Source organism: Lissotriton vulgaris, chromosome 5 (genome assembly GCF_964263255.1).
Source record: "Lissotriton vulgaris chromosome 5, aLisVul1.2, whole genome shotgun sequence".
Taxonomy (NCBI): domain Eukaryota; kingdom Metazoa; phylum Chordata; class Amphibia; order Caudata; family Salamandridae; genus Lissotriton; species Lissotriton vulgaris.
In genome coordinates, this window is record NC_141693.1 from 1377680738 (window position 1) to 1377707892 (window position 27155).

Consider the following 27155-nt stretch of genomic DNA (forward strand, 5'->3'; position numbering starts at 1 on the left):
GTGAACGTATTGACGATCATTGTGCAGTATTAATTACTCCATGTCTTTGTAACATTTTAGTTTCATTTGCTCTTACGGATTTATTCAAAGTATAATTGACCTAGTCCTGTGATATCATGGACTGGGGAACTTTATTTTTCCTAAACCATGAGTATTTTGTATGAAAACAGTTTTCTTCAATTCGATTTAACATAGTAAATTTGTATTTTTTCAACCGCCTTCTGTCAGCATGTTTTCATACTGCAGGTACACACTACAATAAACTAACCATAAATATTCAAGGCGTGGTGAATAATTTCTAGGTTTCCAAGACACTGAAAGAATGCATCCTTGAAATTAAAAATATCTTCTGAATCTGGGTTTGTTTAAATGAAGATTTGTTTTTTCAATATTTGAATGCAATTGGTTTTGATGATTTTGGTTAACCCACACGAGACTAGACCCTACAGCTGTAAGCCAGAGTAAACTTCTGAAACACTGTAAACCTCCCTCCCCGCGCCTCACCTTGTCATAGATATTTAAAATAATCCCTACCCTTTCTCATGCCTCTTTTCACTAAGACAAGTCTATTATCCTTTCTTGGTCTTTCCTTGGCGTCTAGCATTTCTCTCATTTTACTCACCTCATTGACTATAGCTATAACTTCAACTTCACAAGCTCCTGTTCCCTCCAATATTCTTTACTTTTTATTAATTGAAAACCCTCCGTACTACATTATTTCCCAGTTGCTTGAGGTCTCGGGCTACCCAAACACTCGTGGAGGGGATATGTTTGTAAACCTGCATTTAGAGCAAATGAATTGCAATGCCTTCGTTCCAGCAGTTCTTTCCTCGTAGTTATAGGCCGTGGTGTATGGTAAAAAGGAATCTTCTGAGAAACAAACAATGCTGTAGGGAAAGCTGCTGCATGGCCTAAATTGAAACTTGATCCCAATACATTGTTTTTCTTCTTTACTATGAATTGGCTGCCAATCTCAACCTTAATTGGGAGCCTTGGTAGTGTATTAAGAGATTGTGGGTTTCATGTTCCTAAATGACATTCCATTTTACCAACATCATCCAGTATACATACAACACCGGTCTTCTGTCAGAATTACTACTCTTAGTAAATACTTTAGAAGCTGACTTTAAGCCAATATGGGCAGTTTGAACTAGGCACATTTTCAAATTACCACTAATCTAACATAGTGGCAATAAGACAGGAGTGTGCCTCTTGGAATTCTAAATTTGTCATGCATTCGTCTTATGGAATGTTCATTTGTAAAGCGCTTGGTTACACCTAGTCGGTGTGTCCCTGCGCTGGACGAAAGATCACTGAAAGGAGGAATCTGGGCAAAAGATATCGGGAGGTGATTAGAATTAAATATGGTTACTGAACATCCAGGTTTTCAATTTCTTTGTAAAGTCCGTTTCAGAGGGGGAGTCTCGGAGGGTACGTGGAAGAGAGTTCCATAATTTAGCAGCTACATAAGCAAGAGATCTTGCTCCCATTCTTGCTTTAATGTTCTTGGGAATAGTTGCCAGTTTTGCATCTGAGGTCCCGGTTAGGTGTGTAAAATTGGACCAGAGAGTGAAGATGGCTGAAGCCCTGTTTCTGTAGTAGGGATCTCTGTGTATAGTCATAATCTAGTGAATAGTCCCGCCCATGTGCGTGGACCCCGGCAATCAAAAATAATCTCTTAAATTGTCAAATCATGCAGAAACTGCAAAGACACTTTAGAGAGAATTTAAAGACAAATAATGCAGCCTATATCCACAGGCTACACTGTCCCGTATTTCAACTAGAAATTCCACCAAACAACACCGCACACAACACAGCCTGCCCAGTTTCTACCATAGAGAAACTTGCCTCCACCAGTAAAAGACTCTAGAATGATAGAGAGGAAGGCATGGACAGACAAGCCCCATAGGCTGCCATTATGTGGCTTAAATAGGATACTGTGCCTTTAAGAGAACTTTCCAGAACTTTCTCCCAGTATCCCAGAATGCATAGCAGGTCCCTCTTACTTTCAGTTCTTTTTTCCGGCTCCTGCTAACAGGACCCTGGCATTGAGCTCTCCCTTTTTCAAGGGTTTATTGGTTTTTTGTCACTTTTTTGGATAAAAGTGTTTGAGTATATATTTCTTGGTGCTTCTCTTCTCTCCTGTGTGTTTGTTCAGGCTTTTTAGGGCTGTAAAATGCCTGGTCTTTTCGACAAATGCCCAGCATGTGGAAGGAAGAAGGCCAAGAGTGATCCACACGATGTCTGCATCGTCTGTCTCCCTGACACACATGTCCCTGAAGACTGTGACTTCTGCCAGCAACTTTCAGCAAGGACCCTGAGGGACAGGCTGAAGATTAGGCTTCAAGGCCTCGAAGAGAGATGACTGCAGGCTGCAGGTGGGTCTGGGCAGGCTGGGAAGGTTCCCTCTGCCTCTGCTGAGGGCTCTGGGGGGGGCTCCCCAGAGGCAGGAAGACCAGCTCCCGGTCTCTGTCGGCGTTGATTGCATCGGCGTCGAGAGAGATGACGACGGTGTGTTCCCCATCTCCCCGGGGCTCCGGGTCGAGACAGCGTGAAGATTCAACGTCGAAGGGCCTGGATAGGCCGCCGTCGAGACCACCGTCGACTGCATCTTCATTGTCGACGTCAGCGTCGACCTATCGACATCGAAGAAGTAGCGACAGGCATCGGCGCTCGCCATCGAGGCGACACCGCCGGTCGCCGTCGAGAAGACGGTCGGCGTCGAGGGGATCCTCTACGTCGAGGACCTCGAGAAGGAGGAGTTGATGCTCAGCGTCGAATGGAACGGTCGACGTCGCGGAGGAGATCGCCTGCTGAAGGGGCTGGGTCACAGTCCCATTCACCGAAGGAGTCACCGGGCTCGGTGTACTCGGTGGTGTATACACCAACTCGACCTAAGTCGCCCCCTCCTCCCGTACCTAAGGAGGACCCTCCCACCAACCCTCCACTTCCGCCAGGACGACCACTACCACCGCTTCCACCGCATGGGCCTGCCCCTCGGTCGGTGATACCCCGGTCCCTCCCCCGAGGTCGACGTCACTGCCTCCTCTGCCGACACCTCCTAAGGGGACCCCTAGACCTAGGCCCCAGGAGGAACCGAGAAAGACGCCCCCACGGAAACCCACGGGCCGGGAGATCACGCTCTCCCTCTAGGAGGAAGGAGCGATCGTGCCAAAGGTCGTCCACGCGGTCGAGACACCACCATAGGAGGCACAGATCTCGCGCTCGCACGAGGTCCTCAGGGACCAGGCACTTCTCTCCGACCTTGTCAGGATCACCGGACACGAGGGTGTTGCCGATTGATGACCTGGTGGCGTTCCACGATGTCCTTTTGAGAGGCGCTGCCAAATTGGGCATATCTTTGACGGTGCCCACGCCTAAGACATCAGTCCTTTTCGAGACACTGCACCAGAAACACCTGTCTGTCCACTGCTACCTCTCGTGCCGGGCCTGGAGGAACAGGCCATGGACCTTTTCCTCACCCCTGCGGTGACTAAGGCGGCCCCATCGAGATTGCTGAAAAAGTACTGGGCTCCCGATTCTGACCCGACCTTTCTAAGGGCGGAACCTCCTCCGGATTCTGTGATTGTGACGGCGGCCCGCAAACAACATGCCACCACCCCGTCATCCACGGTTCCCCAGGATAAATAGTCTAGATGGATGGATGGATTCAGCTGGAAGGAAAGTATGTGGAACATCGATGACCTCTATGAAGGCTGCGAGTGCCACAGCTTTGTTGGGACGCTACGACCGCGCCCTCTGGGACTCCCTCCAGCAGTTTGCGGAACACTTGCCTCGCGATAAGCGGGAAGACTTCCAGGAAGTGCTAAACGAAGGGATGCTGGTAGCGAATCAGATTATCAACGCTGCAGCAGACTCATCCCTATTAGCTCACTCTGCCACCCCAGTTCAGACATGGCACCTGCCTCACAGTAGGTGTAAGACTGACGCAGGCCCTTTTAGTTAGGGACTGCCCCATGTGAAAGGATGCATTGCTGGAAATTATTTTTTTAAATGGCATAAATTGAGATAAAGTATACAAAAAAAGAGAGACATATTTACAAGCTGCGTGCTCAATCTTTGATATAGTTGTGTGTTTATAAGGTAGACTTCTTTATAAATTGTTTTTCATGCTTGGATTCAATGCTGGTTTAGAAATTGTGTAATGGTTTCATTGGAGTTGTAAATATGCTCATTTTTTTGAAGCACATTGTGCAACTTGTAGCATGGGTAGAAGGAGTGAATGTCTGGAGAGGGATAGGAATAGCAGATAGAAAACCATATGAAATGGTGGAGAGATGCATAAACACACAGCTATGTCAAAGATTGTGCACGCAGCTTGTAAATATGCAGGCAGACAAAGCAATCTTTGACATAGCTGTGTGTTTATAAGGTAGACTCTCACAGTGATAAGATCTCTCACAGCATTTCATATTCTTGTCTGAGTGCATATTTACAAGCTGTGTGCACAATCTTTGACACAGCTGTGTATTTATAAGGTAGACTCTCACAATGTTAACATCTCTCACATTACATAAGGTAAGGTCATGAGCTTGCCCCATGTGAAAGGATGCATTGCTGGAAATTATTTTTTTACTACATTTTTTTACACTGTTTGTCCCTGTGGTGCGCTTGAGGGCCTCATTTATGAGGCCATGTGTCACTTTTTGTGACACAGCAGTGGTGTAAAAATTGCACCTTGTTGAGTTATGTTTACAAAGTGACGCATCTAGGTAGATGCGTCACTTTGTAAAGCCCTGTGCCACATTATATGTGCGTCAGGTGTAATGTATGCAAAGGGGGCGTATTGACGCAAAGAAGGGTTGTACAAATGATGCAGTGAAATCTATGAGATTTCACTGCGTCACTTTTAGGACGCTGTTGTGTCAAAATTTTGCACCTGCCTCACAGCAGGTGTAAGACTGACGCAGGCCCTTTCACTTAGGGCTTGCCCCATGTGAAAGGATGCATTGCTGGAAATTATTTTTTAAATGGCATAAATTGAGATAGAATATACAAAAGAAGAGAAACATATTTACAATATGCGTGCGCAATCTTTCACATAGTTGTGTGTTTATGCATCTCCCCACCAATGCTGTGAGAGATGTTAACATTGTGAGAGTCTAGACGCATATTGTGTTTTTGTATGGTGTATATTGGAAATGAATTTTGGAAATGAGTTAGGTTTCTGCTTTGCTTTGGAGTGGTCATTTAAATGGGTTGTGCTTTGTGTTAAAAACGATTTAGTATGGAAAATGTTTTCTGGTAAAAAGTCTGGTATATATATATGCTTATAGATAGGTGGCCTGTTTTTGGCCAGTAGAGACAGACACGGTACATTATATCTAACATTCTGATCATGTGCCTAAGATCACCCTGTGACTGAAGCTTGATTCACCCATCACTGTGATCTTAAGCAGAGTCACACATACTGTTGGCAGAGACAGACATGGTACATTATATCTAACATTCTGATTATGTGCCTAAGATCACACTGTGACTGAAGCTTGATTCATCCATTATTGTGATGTTAGGCAGAGTCACATATACTGTCGGCAGGGATAGACATGGTACATTATAACTAAAATCCTATTAATCTGTCTAAAATCACACTGTGAGTGAAGCTTGATATAATGAGCAACTAGAGTGCTAACATTCAGAATATATGGCAAATGTGTGACACATCTGAATGCCTTCTTGATGGAACTAAAGTAAACAAGCATCGAAAATACAATAGATTTGGTGTGATCTTAGGCACATGTGCACCATATTACATTTAATCTACCATTTCTTTGTCTGCAAGCAGTATATATGTCTCTGCTGATATTATTTCAAATTATTTTCAGGCGAAAAACAGACAACCTATCTATAAACAAGACATAACATTAATTAGTAAATTATATTTAACATTGTGGAAGCGGTTTGTAAATATGCCAATGAAACCTTTACACTATTTCTGGACCAGCATTAATGTAAAATATTCAGAATTGTTTGCAAATGTGTGACACATCTGAATGCCTTCTTGATGGAACCTAAGTGAACAAGCACTGAAAATGCAATAGATTTGGTGTGATTTTAGGCACATGTCCATGATATTACATGTAATCTACCATCTCTGTCTGTGGAAGCAGTATGTGTGTCTCTGCACAAATTATTTCTCTGTATCTACAGGTCAAAAACAGGCCACCTATATATAAAGAAGATATAACATTAATTAGTAAATTATATCTAACATTGTGCAAGCGGTTTGTATATATGCCAATGAAACCTTTACACTATCTCTGGACCAGCATTAATGTCAAACATTCAGAATTTATGGCAAATGTGTGACACATCTGAATGCTTTCTTGATGGAATCAAAGTAAACAAGCATTGAAAATGCAATAGATGTCGCCCTCGGTGTCACACATACTGTTGGCAGTGACAGACATGGTACATTATATTTAAAATCCAATTAATCTGTCTAAGATTACACTGTAAGTGAAGCTTGAAATAATGAGCAACTAGAGTGCTAACATTCTAAATTTATGGCAAATGTGTGACACATCTGACTGCTTTCTTGATGGAAGCAAGGTAAACTAGCATTGAAAATGCAATAGATTTGGTGTGATCTGAGGCACATGTGCCCGATATTACATGTAATCTACCATCTCTGCCTATGCAAGCACTATGTGTGTCTCTGCACTAATTATTTCTCTGTATCTACAGGCCAAAAACAGGCCACCTATTTATAAACAAGATGTAACATTAATTAGTAAATCGTTTTTGACACAAAGCAAAGCACATGTAATGTAAATGAGCCTTTTGTTGTATACTAGTGTTTATATTGTTTACTTATTGTAATTGCTATGTAATATGTTTGTAGTGGTGTATAATATGTTATTTTTTGTTTTCCACAGATTATAATCATCTATACAAACAAACAAAAAGATGCCTTCTAAAACCAGAGCAGAGAAAAATTATAAACGAAAAGTAAGGTCTAAGGAAAAAGAAAATCAAGAACCAACCAAAATAAAATCTTCAGAGAAAAAGAAAAATGCTCCTGGTAAGCAAAGTAAAACTTTTCTGAGGAACTTATTAAAATGTCAAGCAAAAAAAAGTTGTTTACCTAAGAAAAATGAAACACCTGTAATTTCAAAGAAGACTGGATATCCTTCTAAAAATGTTAGACGTGTACAAGGAGACAATATCTTGCAAAGAAATACAAGAAGTAAACAATTTTCTGACATTCGTAGACGAATGTTTTACAGAATTGTTTTAAATGTATTAAAAAATATCAAAAGGTATAAAAAAAGACCGCTTTTTACAAGAAAAAAAAACATAGTTAAGATTGTGGATGAAGCATTTAAAGTGAAAAATAAATTGTTTAGTTTAGTAATGAATAGAATTCGTACACTTGATAAGATAATCAATGTGTTCAAATCAAAATGTAAGTGGAGGAGAGTAATTAATCGGACTAATTTCTGTGATGTTTTTTCTGGAGAATGGAAGCATAGTTCAAGTTCTGAGCCATATTTTAATGAAGAAAGTTACTTTCAAGATAATGATTTGGTGCATGCAGTTGACACCAGTGGTCGAGCATATGAGGTGAAGGATGGTTGTCCGGTTGAAAAAGAAGAGATTGTGTCTCGAAATACAGAAGAACAGAAGAGGTGTTAGTAAATGAAGTTTTAGGGAGATGTCCTAAGGCTCCAGTGTATACATGGAATTGTAGTAGTATTTGTAGTGTTCGACAGGAATCAGTTGATTTGTTTTGCAATTTCTTACGGACATATACTAAGAAAAGTGTGAAACAAAAAATGAAAATTTTACAAGACTTAGATCCTTGTAGACGGAGAGAAAAAACGGGTTTGCAAGGGCATTCATTGGCTTGTCTTTCAAGAAAAGTATGTCAGAGTGTTTTTCATCATTTTAGGATGTTAGCAGTGCATCATAATAAAGTGAGGAAATTAGTGAGAAGGTTGTACTATGCAAAAAGTCCAGCACTTAAGCTAAAACTGTTAAACAGTGCTCTTTTGCATGGAACTGAATTAGATGTCAAAAACATTTGTGATGAAATTGAGTCTTGTTACTCTGGTGAAAAAGAGGTCAGTACAGAAATTGATACACTAATAGAAGGTAATGTAGAAGAGAATGAAGAGATTTTAAGTACAGAAAATTTTGAAAATTAAATTATAAAGTTTAAAGTCATTTCAAGTGAAAGGCCTAATTTTTCTTGTGTTTGTTGTCGACAAACTCATTATAAGCATCAGACTAGATTAGTTGATTTATATGTAAAAAGCGAAAAGATAAATAATAATGAGTGGAAGGATTTTGCTACTTATTTGTTTGATTTGGCCTCTGGTCAACATATTTGTACATATTGCTATAATAAATTAAATGAAAATAAAATTCCTGCTAGAGCTGTTCATAATAATATGGAGTTGGTAGACATTCCTTCTGAATTGATGGATTTAAATACCTATGAGTCTATTCTGATTCAATGTGTGCATCCTTTTCAGGCTATTGTTCGCTTGGAGCCTAAGACTGGGAAATTGCCTCCTTCAGATTTACAGAGAGGATTAAAGGGAAGAGTTGTTTATTTGCCTCTAGATTTTAAGAAAAATATTGATACGATTGGTGTTGAAAAAGTAGAAGAGGAACCTCTGGTTATTCTAGTTAATGGTGTTCCGACAAAAAGTAAGAAAATCTGGCAAGAATTAGTGGATGTTAGGAAAGTCAAGAAGGCAACGTTGTATTTGGTAAAAAATAATCAGTACTATAGAAATGTGTATCTGGGAGAAGAAGAAACAACTGTAGAAGAGGACACTGATGTCTCTGCTGGGCAAATAGAAAAAGTTGATGTCTCTAGAAGTGAAGAAATTTATGAACATTATAGTGTTCATCCATTGCATTCCAGAGAAGTAATGGGGAATGCTATTGACTTGTTTCAGATGAAAAAAGCCGAAGGAAGTCCCATTAGTGTATGGGAAGAAAGTTTGGAAGCTCGTTGTTTTCCACAGTTATTTCCAACAGGTGAAGGTGGACGATATGACGACCGACCTGTTCAAATTCCTGCATCTGAATACCGGACTACAAGATTATATGCAGAAGATCCAAGGTTTCATCAATGCATTCCATATTTGTTCCATCTACTGTTTGAGAGTGACTTGTCTGGACTTTCCTATGCAGTAAACCATATACTGAAAAGTGGAGCACATCTACATAATGTTTCGGCAAGGGATTTTATGGATAAAGTCAAACTGCAAGACAGGAATCTCAGCTAATTAATCTCATGGCATGTCCGCGTGGTACTAACGAGTATTGGTACCATTGTCATGGGGAATTGAAATGTATGCTAAGAAACTTAGGAACTCCTACATCGTTCCTCACTCTTAGCTGTGCTGAGTATGCTTGGGAAGACTTACTTGAATTTCTACGAGAGGCAAATAAAAACATTGAAAATATTGAATACAAGACACCTGGAGAACTGTGCTCTTTGGATCCAGTTAATGTATGCAGGTATTTCAATCATAGGTTTGAAGCTATGATGTCTTTTATTACAAACAAAAAAAATCCTCCGCTTGGAGAGGTGTTGGATTTCTTTTGGAGAAAGGAGTATCAAGCAAGAGGTGCTCCTCATATACATATGCTGCTATGGATTAAAGATGCACCAACATTTGGAACAGATTCAGATGAGAAAGTGATGAGTTTCATTGAGCAGTATTCTACATGTAATGTTCCGAAAAGTACAGACGAAAACTATTTAAGACAGCAAGTTTTACGCTTTCAAACCCATCGTTGTGGGAAATACTGTCGTAGAAAATACAAATCCAAGGACAAGTTCTACACGAAATGTCGTTTTGCATTTCCACGTCCAGTAACATCGAAAGGAAGAGTCAACAATTTTATGTCTTCTCTGCGACATACTGTGACAAGGAAATCACCCAAAAATACATACAACCTAAGAAGAAATGAGGAATCCAAATACATAAATGACTACAACCCAGTCATTTTGTCCATGTGGAATGCTAACATGGATATTCAATATGTGGCTGACAACTCTATTGCTGTGGCTCGATATGTGACGTCTTACATCACAAAATCAGAAAAAACGGAACTGAAGGAAATGTGGGAGGAAATTTCACATGAAAAGAGTCTAAGCAAGAAATTATACAGTTACAGTTTAAAGATGTTGTCGCATCGAGAAATTGGAGCGTATGAATGTTCTGATCGGTTGTCATCAGCAAGTATATATGCCAAATCTAGAACCATCATTTGGGTGAGTCTAGGTCTTGCTGCAACACGAAACCGAGTTTTGAAATCTGTACAAGAAATTGAGTATTTGGCGGAGAAAGAACCAGACAGTTTTGGAAAAGGTGATGGACAGAGTTTCTGAATGATGCAGAATACTCCTACCCAGTCAAGAGATCAGGGCTTGATCCATCACCGTTTTTTAGCTCACTGCAACATCCCAGCTTCAGAACCTGGCTATATGCAAATTAGTCTGTTCCTGTCCCAGTGCATGATGGGAACAGGGCAAACCAAACTACACAAGCCAATTCTTATACTGGGAAGGAGACAAGCTACCGGGGACCGGTTTCTGGCATTTCAGCCGTCGTCGGCCCGGCTTGCTTGAATCCTGATGGTGCAATGAGCTAGGGACTCACGTCTGAGTATACCCTCCCACACTTAGTGTGGATAAAATCAATTTTGGAAAAGGTGATGGACAGAGTTTCTGAATGATGCAGAATACTCCTACCCAGTCAAGAGATCAGGGCTTGATCCATCACCGTTTTTTAGCTCACTGAACCATCCCAGCTTCAGAACCTGGCTATATGCAAATTAGTCTGTTCCTGTCCCAGTGCATGATGGGAACAGGGCAAACCAAACTACACAAGCCAATTCTTATACTGGGAAGGAGACAAGCTACCGGGGACCGGTTTCTGGCATTTCAGCCGTCGTCGGCCCGGCTTGCTTGAATCCTGATGGTGCAATGAGCTAGGGACTCACGTCTGAGTATACCCTCCCACACTTAGTGTGGATAAAATCAATTTTGGAAAAGGTGATGGACAGAGTTTCTGAATGATGCAGAATACTCCTACCCAGTCAAGAGATCAGGGCTTGATCCATCACCGTTTTTTAGCTCACTGCACCATCCCAGCTTCAGAACCTGGCTATATGCAAATTAGTCTGTTCCTGTCCCAGTGCATGATGGGAACAGGGCAAACCAAACTACACAAGCCAATTCTTATACTGGGAAGGAGACAAGCTACCGGGGACCGGTTTCTGGCATTTCAGCCGTCGTCGGCCCGGCTTGCTTGAATCCTGATGGTGCAATGAGCTAGGGACTCACGTCTGAGTATACCCTCCCACACTTAGTGTGGATAAAATCAATTTTGGAAAAGGTGATGGACAGAGTTTCTGAATGATGCAGAATACTCCTACCCAGTCAAGAGATCAGGGCTTGATCCATCACCGTTTTTTAGCTCACTGCACCATCCCAGCTTCAGAACCTGGCTATATGCAAATTAGTCTGTTCCTGTCCCAGTGCATGATGGGAACAGGGCAAACCAAACTACACAAGCCAATTCTTATACTGGGAAGGAGACAAGCTACCGGGGACCGGTTTCTGGCATTTCAGCCGTCGTCGGCCCGGCTTGCTTGAATCCTGATGGTGCAATGAGCTAGGGACTCACGTCTGAGTATACCCTCCCACACTTAGTGTGGATAAAATCAATTTTGGAAAAGGTGATGGACAGAGTTTCTGAATGATGCAGAATACTCCTACCCAGTCAAGAGATCAGGGCTTGATCCATCACCGTTTTTTAGCTCACTGCACCATCCCAGCTTCAGAACCTGGCTATATGCAAATTAGTCTGTTCCTGTCCCAGTGCATGATGGGAACAGGGCAAACCAAACTACACAAGCCAATTCTTATACTGGGAAGGAGACAAGCTACCGGGGACCGGTTTCTGGCATTTCAGCCGTCGTCGGCCCGGCTTGCTTGAATCCTGATGGTGCAATGAGCTAGGGACTCACGTCTGAGTATACCCTCCCACACTTAGTGTGGATAAAATCAATTTTGGAAAAGGTGATGGACAGAGTTTCTGAATGATGCAGAATACTCCTACCCAGTCAAGAGATCAGGGCTTGATCCATCACCGTTTTTTAGCTCACTGCACCATCCCAGCTTCAGAACCTGGCTATATGCAAATTAGTCTGTTCCTGTCCCAGTGCATGATGGGAACAGGGCAAACCAAACTACACAAGCCAATTCTTATACTGGGAAGGAGACAAGCTACCGGGGACCGGTTTCTGGCATTTCAGCCGTCGTCGGCCCGGCTTGCTTGAATCCTGATGGTGCAATGAGCTAGGGACTCACGTCTGAGTATACCCTCCCACACTTAGTGTGGATAAAATTAATTTTGGAAAAGGTGATGGACAGAGTTTCTGAATGATGCAGAATACTCCTACCCAGTCAAGAGATCAGGGCTTGATCCATCACCGTTTTTTAGCTCACTGCACCATCCCAGCTTCAGAACCTGGCTATATGCAAATTAGTCTGTTCCTGTCCCAGTGCATGATGGGAACAGGGCAAACCAAACTACACAAGCCAATTCTTATACTGGGAAGGAGACAAGCTACCGGGGACCGGTTTCTGGCATTTCAGCCGTCGTCGGCCCGGCTTGCTTGAATCCTGATGGTGCAATGAGCTAGGGACTCACGTCTGAGTATACCCTCCCACACTTAGTGTGGATAAAATCAATTTTGGAAAAGGTGATGGACAGAGTTTCTGAATGATGCAGAAAACTCCTACCCAGTCAAGAGATCAGGGCTTGATCCATCACCGTTTTTTAGCTCACTGCACCATCCCAGCTTCAGAACCTGGCTATATGCAAATTAGTCTGTTCCTGTCCCAGTGCATGATGGGAACAGGGCAAACCAAACTACACAAGCCAATTCTTATACTGGGAAGGAGACAAGCTACCGGGGACCGGTTTCTGGCATTTCAGCCGTCGTCGGCCCGGCTTGCTTGAATCCTGATGGTGCAATGAGCTAGGGACTCACGTCTGAGTATACCCTCCCACACTTAGTGTGGATAAAATCAATTTTGGAAAAGGTGATGGACAGAGTTTCTGAATGATGCAGAATACTCCTACCCAGTCAAGAGATCAGGGCTTGATCCATCACCGTTTTTTAGCTCACTGCACCATCCCAGCTTCAGAACCTGGCTATATGCAAATTAGTCTGTTCCTGTCCCAGTGCATGATGGGAACAGGGCAAACCAAACTACACAAGCCAATTCTTATACTGGGAAGGAGACAAGCTACCGGGGACCGGTTTCTGGCATTTCAGCCGTCGTCGGCCCGGCTTTCTTGAATCCTGATGGTGCAATGAGCTAGGGACTCACGTCTGAGTATACCCTCCCACACTTAGTGTGGATAAAATCAATTTTGGAAAAGGTGATGGACAGAGTTTCTGAATGATGCAGAATACTCCTACCCAGTCAAGAGATCAGGGCTTGATCCATCACCGTTTTTTAGCTCACTGCACCATCCCAGCTTCAGAACCTGGCTATATGCAAATTAGTCTGTTCCTGTCCCAGTGCATGATGGGAACAGGGCAAACCAAACTACACAAGCCAATTCTTATACTGGGAAGGAGACAAGCTACCGGGGACCGGTTTCTGGCATTTCAGCCGTCGTCGGCCCGGCTTGCTTGAATCCTGATGGTGCAATGAGCTAGGGACTCACGTCTGAGTATACCCTCCCACACTTAGTGTGGATAAAATCAATTTTGGAAAAGGTGATGGACAGAGTTTCTGAATGATGCAGAATACTCCTACCCAGTCAAGAGATCAGGGCTTGATCCATCACCGTTTTTTAGCTCACTGCACCATCCCAGCTTCAGAACCTGGCTATATGCAAATTAGTCTGTTCCTGTCCCAGTGCATGATGGGAACAGGGCAAACCAAACTACACAAGCCAATTCTTATACTGGGAAGGAGACAAGCTACCGGGGAGCGGTTTCTGGCATTTCAGCCGTCGTCGGCCCGGCTTGCTTGAATCCTGATGGTGCAATGAGCTAGGGACTCACGTCTGAGTATACCCTCCCACACTTAGTGTGGATAAAATCAATTTTGGAAAAGGTGATGGACAGAGTTTCTGAATGATGCAGAATACTCCTACCCAGTCAAGAGATCAGGGCTTGATCCATCACCGTTTTTTAGCTCACTGCACCATCCCAGCTTCAGAACCTGGCTATATGCAAATTAGTCTGTTCCTGTCCCAGGTTTCCAAAACTGAAAGAACCAGACAGTACAGATATTTTGAAGACAAACATGTTGGATACATACTATCCAAATGGAAAGGGGCGACCACTCAGTCCCCCCGAACGTATGGTGGAGTACCCCGATCCCCCCGGGAGGCCATCTTGGGCGGGGGGCGAGTCCCGGCTGGTATGCCCGAAGCGGCGTAGCCGGGGCGCGCCTTTTCCCGCCCTGTAGGGGGTTGTCCTAGACGCTGACGCTGCCGGCCAAGCCCCCGGGGGGCAGGCGGAGGCGGGTTTACGCCCGCCCGAAGACGGATAAAAGGAGCAACAAGCCAAGAAAGCATCCTCTTGTTCCTGTGCTCTGAAGCTGCACCTCCCCGCTGCACGTGAGCTCGAGACGGAACGAAGAGCCAATTTTGACCCACTCACCAGCCCCTGAGGACAGCCAGTTGTTTTGAAATAAAGTTTTGATGTGGTAACTCTATTTCTTGCAGGTTGTGATGATTGTCGTGTTATTTTGAGTATGCAATAAAGAATGGTCATCTACAGTATGTTTTTTCAAATAAAGTAATTCTGCACTAGTGATCAGTAATCATACGTGAAATAGTTATGGTTGTTTTGTAATTGAATGATTTTAGTTAAATTGTCGTATTTATTTTTGGTCGGGCGGTAAGGTCATGATCGGTGAGCAGTAATTGGAAGATCCCTATGGGGGGGCGTCACCCACTACGGATGGGAGCGCTCGGGGGAGGTGGCCATTGGCCCCTCAACGGGGAGGCGGTCCCTTCTAAGGATGGGCCGCCGGAAGGAAAGGAAAGGCGGTCAAGGCCCCTTCCTGGATAGGAGGGGCTCCGGGCCCTCCTGGGGAATTTCCCGGGGCCAGGACATCTGCGACGGCAGATGGGTAAGTTGAGTGGGGTTCGGGAGGGGGTTTACGCTACCTTTTAGACACCTCACACGAGTCCTCGGACGACCGTTAAATGGCGTCGAGTCTATTGGGGCCCCCGTCAAGTCAAAGGGAAATTGGTAGATGCACTTGAGGTACGCCTCGGTGCGGTTGCCCCCCCTCACAAGTGAGGGGGGTATTTTCTGGTTTAGGGATCTGACACCGGTTACGACCTTGCCGTTGGCCCTTAACGTTAGGATGTACAATTTCAAGTCAAATGTTTTGTAGGATGTTAGTTCGGCTAGGAGAACCTTTGTATTAGAGATCTGTTAAGGTTAGCCAAACATCGTAATGTGGAAATGAAATTGTACATAATATGAAACTGTTATTTTAATGTTTTAATTTTTGTTTCATATTTTAATAAATACGGCCGGGAGGGTCACTCCCTCCCGCCTTCCAAAAGTTCAAAACAGTTTCCAGTTTCCCATCCTTGGGGATTGCGTCGAGAGGGGGTGGCGGGTATCTCTGCCATATAGAAGTACTAACCTTGAGAACGCTTGTCTCTATGAAGTTCTGCAAACCTACACTTTTAAAAGGAACGTCACAGAAGACATCAATAAAGGTGTATATGCTGTAATTGGATGTGAAGGCTGTTTAGTAAAACAAAGAAAAGGTCATTTGATTAATCATCGAAAATTGAGTTTTGATTCTCCAGACAAAAGAGAATGTTATTACTTATCACTTTTACAACTCTTTAAACCTTGGCGTAGAGAAGAGGAACTACTTGGAGATTTTCTTACTTATGAAGATTTGTTCAATGCAACCAAAGATACCATAGAATGTCCTGTTTTTTCAAGTTATCTGCAAATGTTGAACGTGTAAATACAGCAAGAAGCTACAATTGCAGCAGAGATTGCTAGAGACAGTTCGCAAGACAGTCAGAGTTCTGCTTCATTGAGTCAGTATCCACTAGGAAGACCAATTATACAAAATGAAGCTGCCACTGCCATGGATGAAGTTGAAAGAGCCAGGGAACAAGCTCAGGAGGATGGAGTTGACTTAGAAGATTTGGAAAAAGAACTAAACATTGAACAGGGACAAATATATGACCAAGTCACACAACAAATTGAGCATGGTTTCTTACATGAGAAAAAAGAGTGCTCATGTACATCATTTGTGCATATCCGACTATATGTCAGTGGAGAAGCAGGAACTGGGAAAAGTTTCCTGATTAAAGTGATTGCAACATATTTGCAGAAAAAAACGGAGTCATCACTCTCTTGTGTTGTTACTGCTCCAACTGGGTTGGCAGCACACAACATTAAAGGAATTACTTTACACCGCTTATTGATGCTGGCATTGGAGCATGATAACAAATTACAATACCACAAGCTATCTGGAGAAGCTTGTTGTGAAATTTCAAGAGTACTAAAGAAAATGAAACTTCTTATCATTGATGAAGTATGCATGGTATCAAATGTAATGCTTGCTTTTGTGCATTTAAGAATGCAAGAAACTCTTAAAACAGACTATGATGTGTTATTTTGAGGCAAACACATCATTGTTTTTGGAGATTTACTGCAACTAACTCCAGTGAAAGGACAGCCAGTGTTTAAAATGCTTACACATGAAGATACCAGGAAGTGCTTAGGAAGCATTGGAAATGTTAACATATGGCTAAATTTCAAACATGCAGAACTACTTCAAAATATGCGACAGGCAACGGATGAAAATTATAAAAATATTCTACAAGATGTAAGAATTGGAAAAGTAACTGACCATGGCAAAGAAGCTTTACATGGACGATTAATTTCAAATTTGTTTCCAAAGGAAAATATCTTCCCAGAGAATATTTTTAAGAAAATTCTTGAAAACAAATCTGTCATATGCTTGATGCCAACTCTGCAAGAATGTTCAATCTTCAACACCAAAATGTTAAAGTTGGAAAATCAAGAGATTGTGAAACTGGAAGCTTTTGATAAAATAGAACATGAAGGAGCCACTATTATTTTGTCAGAAAAGTTGAAAACAAAATTAAATTCTTTAGAGAAGACAATATCTAAAACTGCTGGTATGGAAAAGACTCTGTATGCATCTTTAAATTGTCGTATAATTTTACGACGTAATTTACATGTGGAAAGAGGTTTAGTAAATGGAGCAATGGGTCATGTTGTGGATTTTGTGAATTATCGAAATAGAGATGGAATTAAAATTATAAAAATTAAATTTAAAGATATTGAAGAAGTACAACAAATCAGTCGTTGTTCTGCTCGCTTTTTGCTAGTGAAAGATTTATATGTCCGCAGAAAACAGTTTCCTGTTTCTTTAGCATATGCAGTAACTATTCATAAATCTCAGGGTTTAAGTGTTGATACTGCTTTGGTGAATATTGGAAATTATGTGTTCAAGGAGGGCATGGCATATGTTGCTTTATCTCGAGTCAGAACTTTATCTGGATTGTACTTGATTGATTTTGATGAGACAAAGATTAATGCAGATCTAAATTGTATAAAAGAATATAATAGGTTAAGAAGAGAGTATGCTCCAAATTTACCTCAATATCCTCTGTTTGAAAAGCGTGTGGTAGGCCGAAAAAGAAGAAATGAGAAAAATTGTAGTGAAGTTGTAGCAAAAAGAAAAAAAGTAGATGAAACAGTAATTGTAAGCAGAAAGGAAATGGATTCAGTTAAAGATGTTGTTGGATTTCAGTTTGAAAATAGTTCTGGTGTCAACTGCTATGCTAATGTAGTGGTTAATGTTGTTTTCTTTCTCCAAACTGTAAAAGAACAGATTGCTGAAAATCGTGATCAAACACTTTGTTGTTTATTAAATTCTGTGTTTGAGAAATGTAGCAGTGATAGAACAAAAATGCAAAGTGTTTCTGAAATTCGAAAGGTTTTAGACATATGTTCTGGTCTAAATCAATTTTCACAGAATATTCAGCAAGATTGTGAGGAATTTCTAATGTATATGCTTGTTGTTTTACAAGATGAAGGAGTAGATGTAGGAAATCTTTTTGGCCTTTCTTATAAATGGCAACATGACTGTGACAATTGCTCCTTTTCAAGTAGTACTACAGTACACACTGAACGATTTATATATTTGACTTTACCAGACTGCAAATCAGTGTATTTTAATAATCTAGTTAGAGCAGCAAATCGAAACATGGTTTGTAGTCAATGTAAATCTGAAATGCTATCAACTTTATTTTTAATATGATATGAACAGTATGTTATTTTAATGTTCCAACGATGTAGACCTGATGGGACTAAATTGACAACATTAATTAAAAAATTTTTGTGGCTTCTCAATTATCAATTTCAGGAAGAACCTTTACAACTGCAGGAATTATTTACCATGATGGTCCTTTAACAACATCAGGACATTACACAGCTTATTTAAAATGTGAAAAAGGTTGGAAGCTCTGTAATGATACTCAATTGACTTTCAAACAACGTTTGCCTTCTGACTTACTAAATTCTTTCCTAGTGTTCTTACAACCGAAATTTTAGGGAAGGTAATTGGGCTATGAAGATTGCAGCAGTTAATATAACTTGGTTTGCTCTTCAAAATTACTTTCTGAATGAGAGTGATGAAGGTAATAAAAAACATGTAGTTCTCATAGAGATAGTATATGTTTATTATATAAAGTGTGCTGTGGGTATTATAGGAATTATTTATTAAATGTAAGCTAGAGATGGAAGTAAAACTCTTGTTTCATAACGTGAAAGATGTTGGAGCTTTTCTTTCAGAAAGTTGGGTAAATGAGACATTACGAAAACAGTGGACTAATTTACATAGAAAAGGACTTTCCATATACTATTTGGCCTCGTGGAAAAGTGGATGGATCAAAAGTGAGTTTAGATATGGTTTTTAAAAATGTACATTATCTAAGTAATTATTCAATGTTTTTTTAAACACAATCATTTTGATTGTGTTTTTTTTGCCCGCTGTTATATGATGAGTACTTTTGAAGTCACAGTTTTAAGTGAAATTCAATATATTCTGAGAACAGCAAAAATAAACCATTTAACATGTTGTTGAAATTATTTTGTATTTTCTATTATTAAATATATATTATTTTTCCATTCTCTTATGCTCACTTACCTATTTCCACCCTCTATCACTCTTTTTACCTCAACCTCACTGGCCTTTTTTGACTCTCCCTCACCTCCCTTCCCTTATCCATTTTCCACACTTATTCTCATTAACCACTCCTTCACTGCTCATTACCTCTCTCCCAGCCACTAATTTCCAGCTGTCAGTCACTCTACTTCACTCCCCTTCCCTTTGTTTCCTTTCTTTGTTCCCTCAATAATTCTCCTTCTCTCATTCACCTTATTACACTTTACTCACTTCTTTTCTCACTTCCTCTATCCTCTCACATCCTCACTCCCTTTCCCTCACAGCCTATCTCTTAGCTTCAGTCTCTGGATCCTCTCACTCTCTCACTCCTCTTCCGTCATGCTTACTCCCTAAAAATAACCCACACTCCCTTCCTTACCTTTCTTTGCTCTCTTACTCAGTTCCTTTGTGGCACTCTTTCCTTCACTAGCTCTATATTCTCACTCCTTCACTTCATTTGTCTCAAGCTTACTTGCTTTTATCCTCTCTTTATTTTCCCTTTTTCATCAACCTCCCTGCCCTTCACTCACCCTCACTTACCCTTGTTAATCTCCTACTTTGTCTCTTGTATTGTAAAATATATATTATAAATATTGTAACTTATTTAGTTTTGTCTTTCACAGATATAAATTTAAATGAAAATATAAATCTAAGTTGATATTACTTATAAGGTAAGTTTGATGTAGAATATTTATTTTCTCTATACTATTTTCCATAACCTCACTACTCTTCTTTGATATTCCCACACCACTGTTTCCTTATAGCGCTTGCCTCACTTATTCTAAATCCCCACATTTACTCTCTTTTTTTCACACTCTTCTCTTACTCTCACCTTCTTTGAGGCTTACTCTTGTACTTTCTTTCCTCTGTCTTCTCTTGCTTCTTTGTTTTATTTTTTTCCCTTCCTTTACTCTCCTTACTCCACTTGACTAATTCCTTCTCTTACTCCCTCTGTCCTCTTACTTCTACACTCCCCTTACCTCATTCTCTCTCTTTTAGCCTCATTCTCTCCGTCTCTTTAGTCTCTCACTCGTCTTCTGTCGAGGTCAATCCCTATAACTTAGTTATAGTCACACACTCACCTTTTTTGATACCTTCTCCTTTACTTACCTTCCTCTCTCTTCCCATCCTTTGCTCTTTCATTCTTTTCCTTTCTCTTACTCTTCTTACTCCACTTCAATAACTCCTTTTCTCAAATCCTCTATCTTCTAATGTATTCACTCCACTTTTCTCAGTCTTTTTCTATTAGCCTCAAATAATTTCCAGCAATGCATCCTTTCACATGGGGTAAGTCCCATGTGAAAGTACCTGCATCAGTCTTACGCCTGCTGTGAGGCAGATGCAAGATTTTCACGCAATGGTGTCCTAAAAGTGACGCTGTGAAATAATATAGATTTCACTGTGTTACTTCTACGACTTTTCCTTGCGTCAATACGCCCCCTTTGCATACATTACATCTGACGCAGGTATAATGTGGTGCAGAGGTTTACAAAGTGACGTATCTACCTAGATGTGTCACTTTGTAAATATGACTCAACAAGGTACAACTTTTACAAGTCCAATGAAACCATTACACAATTTCTAAACCAGCATTGAATCCAAGCATAAAAAACAATTTATAAAGAAGTCTACCTTATAAACACACAACTATATCAAAGATTGCGCACGCAGTTTGTAAATATCTCAATTTATGCCATTTAAAAAAATAATTTCCAGCAATGCATCCTTTCACATGGGGCAAGCCCTAACTGAAAGGGCCTGCGTTAGTCTTACACCTACTGTGAGGCAGGTGCAAAATTTTGACACAACAGCGTCCTAAAAGTGACGCAGTGAAATCTCATACATTTCACTGCGTCATTTGTACAACCCTTCTTTGCGTCAAAATTCCCCCTTTGCATACATTACACCTGACGCACATATAATGTGGCACAGGGCTTTACAAAGTGACGCATCTACCTAGATGCGTCACTTTGTAAATATAACTCAACAAGGTGCAATTTTTACACCACTGCTGTGTCACAAAAAGTGACGCACCGGCGGCGTAATAGTGACGCATGGCCTCATAAATGAGGCCCTCAAGCACACCACAGGGAAAAACAGTGTAAAAAATTGTAGTAAAAAAAATAATTTCCAGCAATGCATCCTTTCACATCGGGCAAGCTCATGACCTTACCTTATGTAATGTGAGAGATGTTAACATTGGGAGAGTCTAGCTTATAAATACACAGCTGTGTCAAAGATTGTACACACAGCTTGTAAATATGCACTCAGACAAGAATATGAAATGCTGTGAGAGATCTTATCACTGTGAGAGTCTACCTTATAAACACACAGCTATGTCAAAGATTGCTTTGTCTGCCTGCATATTTACAAGCTGCGTGCACAATCTTTGACATAGCTGTGTGTTTATGCATATCCCCACCATTTCATATGGTTTTCTATCTGCTATTCCTATCGCTCTCCAGACATTCACTCCTTCTACCCATGCTACAGGTTGCACAATGTGCTTAAAAAAAATGAGCATATTTACAACTCCAATTAAACCATTACACAATTTCTAAACCAGCATTGAATCCAAGCATAAAAAACAATTTATAAAGAAGTCTACCTTATAAACACACAACTATATCAAAGATTGCGCATGCAGCTTGTAAATATGTCTCTCTTTTTTTGTATATTCTATCTCAATTTATGCCATTTAATAAAATAATTTCCAGCAATGCATCCTTTCACATGGGGCACGCCCTAACTGAAAGGGCCTGCGTCAATCTTACACCTACTGTGAGGCAGGTGCAAAATTTTGACACAACAGCGGCCTAAAAGTGACGCAGTGAAATCTATGAGATTTCACAGCGTCATTTGTACAACCCTTCTTTGCGTCAATACGCCCCCTTTGCATACATTACACCTGACGCACATATAATGTGGCACAGGGCTTTACAAAGTGACGCATCTACCTAGATTTTTTGTATTTGATGGAAGCCTCATTAAAAACAGGCATAGTTCTGGGGGTGCCTCCTCTCGACGTGGAGCATTACATTTCACTGTCTTCTGAAAATACAAAAAATGGCAGTGATAGTGTACTTTAGAGAGAAATAGTGAGAGAAAGAAGGCATTAGATGAAAAAGAGATGTGACATGCACATTGGAGAACATATAGTGGGAGAAGGGAAGTATCTGTGAGTAAACTTACTATGTAATACAGAAATGTTGCACTCTATACTATAAGTCTCACTTTATACCACAATCATTTCACTACTATCTCTTAAATTTCAAGTAGAATAACAGAAAAATGTCTCAAACAATTTATAATCTATAAATATACATTTATCCTTCAGAATTTTCATAATTTAGAAGTACTTCTAGCATTAATTGATCAGGAATCTCCTCATCAGAACTCTTCATAAATGACTCCTGGAACTCAACATAGTCCAAACATTCCATTAATTCAACATCCAAAGTCTCGTCATTAAAATCCTCCATTCCATCTTCTCTCAAAAGATGGTCTTCTTCTTGGATAGTGTTATGAATAGGATCATTTGAGACCTCAATCAAACTTTTCTCAACAAAGGTTGCAGAAATTTCAAAATTAATATTAACGGTGTCCTCATTTAGATCCATATTCTTTTTAAATTTCTTGCTGTAAATAGTAGAAAAAACCCACTTTAATTTATCGTTTTTAGTAATAGATAATATTAAACTAGGTTTATCAAGTATTAAATTCCCCTTACAAATTAACAACTCACCTTTTAGAAAGCAGTAGAAGAGATAATACTGTGTAAATTTTACACAAGAAATAGAACACCAGGAATTCCTCACAAATGTACCTCAAAGAGTACTATCACAAAATGGCTGTGTTTCCCTGTCATTAGAGAACCATTTCATTAGTAGAAAACCAATGAAACTTCATCACACACAAATTCAAAACCAAAGAAACATTTTAATTGGTTGTAAATTTCAAAAGCTAATTGGCTCTGAGTGTCTGTAAACATTCTAAATGGTCTGCATAGTCCGCCATCTTGTGACTCTGAAGAACAGAGACACAAGAGGTGAAAAATAAATGAGGAAATAATTAAAAAGGGGCAGAATAGACACCCTCTGACCCCCTAGGTTTTCTGAGGGGGGCCTAGAAGGACCCTAACAGGCAAAAAATATATATATATATATTTTTAAATTTCGCGGGGTAAGCGCTGGGTGCGCTCCCGGGTGCGCTTGCCGGTACGCACACCCTATACGGCCGGGAGGGTCACTCCCTCCCGTCTTCCAAAAACTTCAGAACTGTTTCCGGTTTCCCATCCTTGGGGATTGTGTTGAGAGGGGGTGGCGGGTATCTCAGCCATATGGAAAGGGGCGACCAATCGGTCCCCCCGAACGTATGGCAGAGTACCACGATCCCCCCGGGAAGCCATCTTGGGCGGGAGGCGAGTCTCGGCTGGTATGCCCGAAGCGGCGTAGCCGGGGCGCGCCTTTTCCCGCCCTAGAGTGGGTTGGCCTAGACACTGACGCGGCTGGCCACGCCCTTGGGGCAGGCAGGGGCGGGTTTACGCCCGCCCTGAAGACGGATAAAAGGAAGAACAAGACCGGAAAGCATCCTCTTGTTCCTGTGCTCTGAAGCTGCATCTCCTCGCTGCACGTGAGCTCGAGATGAACGAAGAGCCAATTTTGACCCACCCACCAGCCCCTGAAGACAGCGAGTGGTTTTAAATAAAGTTTGATGGATAATTCAGATTTTCGTTTACAGGTTGTGGTATTATCGTGAAGATTTTGAGTATACAATAAAGAATGATCGATTTGTGTGATGTTTTGCAAATAAAGTAATTCTGCTTTAGTGTTCATCAGTAAGCATGCTTTGAATAAAGTTGTTGTTGCTACTGTCTGTTATATTTAGTCTTTAGTTATTTAGTTATCATTGTCGTATTTATTTTGGTCGGGCGGTAAGGTCATGATCGGTGAGCACTAATTGGAAGATCCCTATGAGTGGGCGTCACCCATTACGGATGGGGGCGCTCGGGGGAGGTGGCCATTGGCCCCTCAACGGGGAGGCGGTCCCTTCTAAGGATGGGTCGCCGAAAGGAAAGGGAAGGCGGTCAAGGCCCCTTCATGGGTAGGAGGGGTTACAGCCCCCTCCTGGGGAATTTCCCGGGGCCAGGACGTCTGCGACGGCAGATGTGGTAAGTTGTGTGGGGTTTGGGGGGGGTCTACGCTACCTTCTAGATACCTCACACGAGTCCTCGTACGACCTTTAAGTGGCGTCGAGTTTTATTGGGGCCCCCGTCAAGTCAAGGGAAATTGGTAGTTGCACTTGAGGTATGCCTCCGTGCCGCCCCTCACAAGTGAGGGGGTATATGTCTGGGTTAGGGATCTTGACACCGGTTACGACCTTGCCGTTGGCCCTTAAACGTTAGGATGTACAATTTCAAAAGTTAAGTAAATGTTTGGTAGGATGTTAGTTCGGCTAGGAGAACCTTTGTATTAGAGGATATGTTAAGGTTAGCCAAACATCGCAATGTGGTAATGAAATTGTACATAATATGAAACTGTTGATTTAATGTTTTAATTTTGTTTCATATTTTAATAAATACGGCCGGGAGGGTCACTCCCTCCCGTCTTCCAAAAACTTCAGAACTGTTTCCGGTTTCCCATCCTTGGGGATTGTGTTGAGAGGGGGTGGCGGGTATCTCAGCCATACACCCTGAGCGCACCGGGAAAAATTGTAAAAAAAATATATATACATTTACCAAATGTTTTTAAAAAAATATATATATATTTAATTGTTGTAAAAAACAGCTAACAAAAAAAATAATCTTAGGTTACAAAGTCGATATACAAATGAATTAGCTTTTAAAAAAACTATGAAATTCACTGAAAAAACCATAGGTTTCACAAACGTTATAGTTAGGAATTAGCTTTTAAAAAACCTTTGAAATTCACTAAAAAAACCACAGGTTTCACAATCGTTATAGATAGGAATTAGCTTTTAAAAAACCTTTGAAATTCACTGAAAAAAACATAGGTTTCACACTCGTTATAGCTAGGAATTAGCATTTAAAAAACCTTTGAAATTCACTGAAAAAACCATAGGTTTCACACCAGTTATAGTTAGCTGAACAGTTTACTCATACAAAACCATTGAAATTCCCACGTTATAGTTAGTTGGACTCACTATAACTCACGCGCCCGCAATTCACTGCTGATGATGTCACATATTACATCATTCATGACATGGGCAGTGACATCACTGATGACATCTCTGATGACATCTCAAATGACATCACTGATGACATCACTGATGACATCATTCATGTGATAATACGATGCATCTCCTCACACTCTAATCTAACCTTTGATACACCCAGTGTTAAATATAAACTACTATTCCTGAAATTAATGACACACCAATACCAGTAACTACATACGCACTCACTGATTCCTAGGTCTACACACACATCCACTCATTCACCCATACAATCACTCATACATACAGACACTCATCAATACAACACTATCATATCCACTCATACACCTATACAGACACTTACATGCTGACACTCATCTACAAAGTTACTCAAACACCTAGTTATTTATGCAAAGAATCAATCACACTCCCATTTCATCAACTACAAACTTATACACACTAAACCTTACTTATTCAAACATATACTAACACATACTTACTCTCTTTTACAATCACTAATACAAGTACACATTGATCCATACAGTCACTTACGCAATCACAGGCTCTGATGTTTAGTCATTTATATATGCCAACTCTCACATGCACTGTGTTTTATATATGTACTTACATGGACATGTAGCACTGATATATCCATTCACTCAGCAACACACCCATGCACACAGTCAACCGCCCATACAGCTGTTTCTACATTCACTCTTGAACCCATATACCTAGTGAATTAACTGGTCACACATCTATGCACAGAGTCACACACCTCACAGCCACCCACACACATACTCACCCTCACATTCAAATACTTAGACAACCAATCAATAACCCATATAGCCACTCATATAGCTACTGATCAACACATGCAGCAGCTTACACAACAACAGACATACTGATACACACATTCAGACAGTTTAGTCACTAACCAATTCATTCAGTAAGACACATTTAATCACTCACTCATACAGTCAGTCACGCACCTACTAAATCCATCATCCAGACACTCATGCATACACTCATTCTTCAATATGTTAGACACATTTTAACTTTACACGAACACACATTCACTGGATGATGTCATCAGTGATGTCATCAGTGATGTCATTTGAGATGTCATCAGTGATGTCACTGACCATGTCATGAATGATGTAATATGTGACATCATCAGCAGTGGATTGCGGCGCGCGAGTTATAGTGAGTCCAACTAACTATAACGTGGGAATTTCAAAGGTTTTGTATGAGTAAACTGTTCAGCTAACTATAACTGGTGTGAAACATATATATATATATATATATTACCTACTGGCGATAGCCGGTAGGTATATATAGTTAGGATTTTTTTCCTATGGGATTTCTGAAAATTCTATGTCGAATAACTTTGGCGTTTGTGGACGGAATTGGCTGAAAATTTCAGGAAAATGGCACATTTTGATTCTGAGCAGCCCCTGAAAGTTTGGGAGGTTTTCGTCAAAGGGGGGCCGTGAAAATAGGTGGGTCCCAAAACGCGTTTTTCCCATTCATTTTTCCATAGGGCGGTTGGACTCACTTTTAGCTCGAACGGCTGAATGGATTTACATGAAACTTGGCAAAATTGTAGATATGGTTTGCCCGACGTGCCTTTGCTATGTCTCAATATATGTGCTCCAGTGGATTTTGAGAAATTAACATTTTAAAAAACAGATATATCTGTGACAGCGTCCCGGTTAGC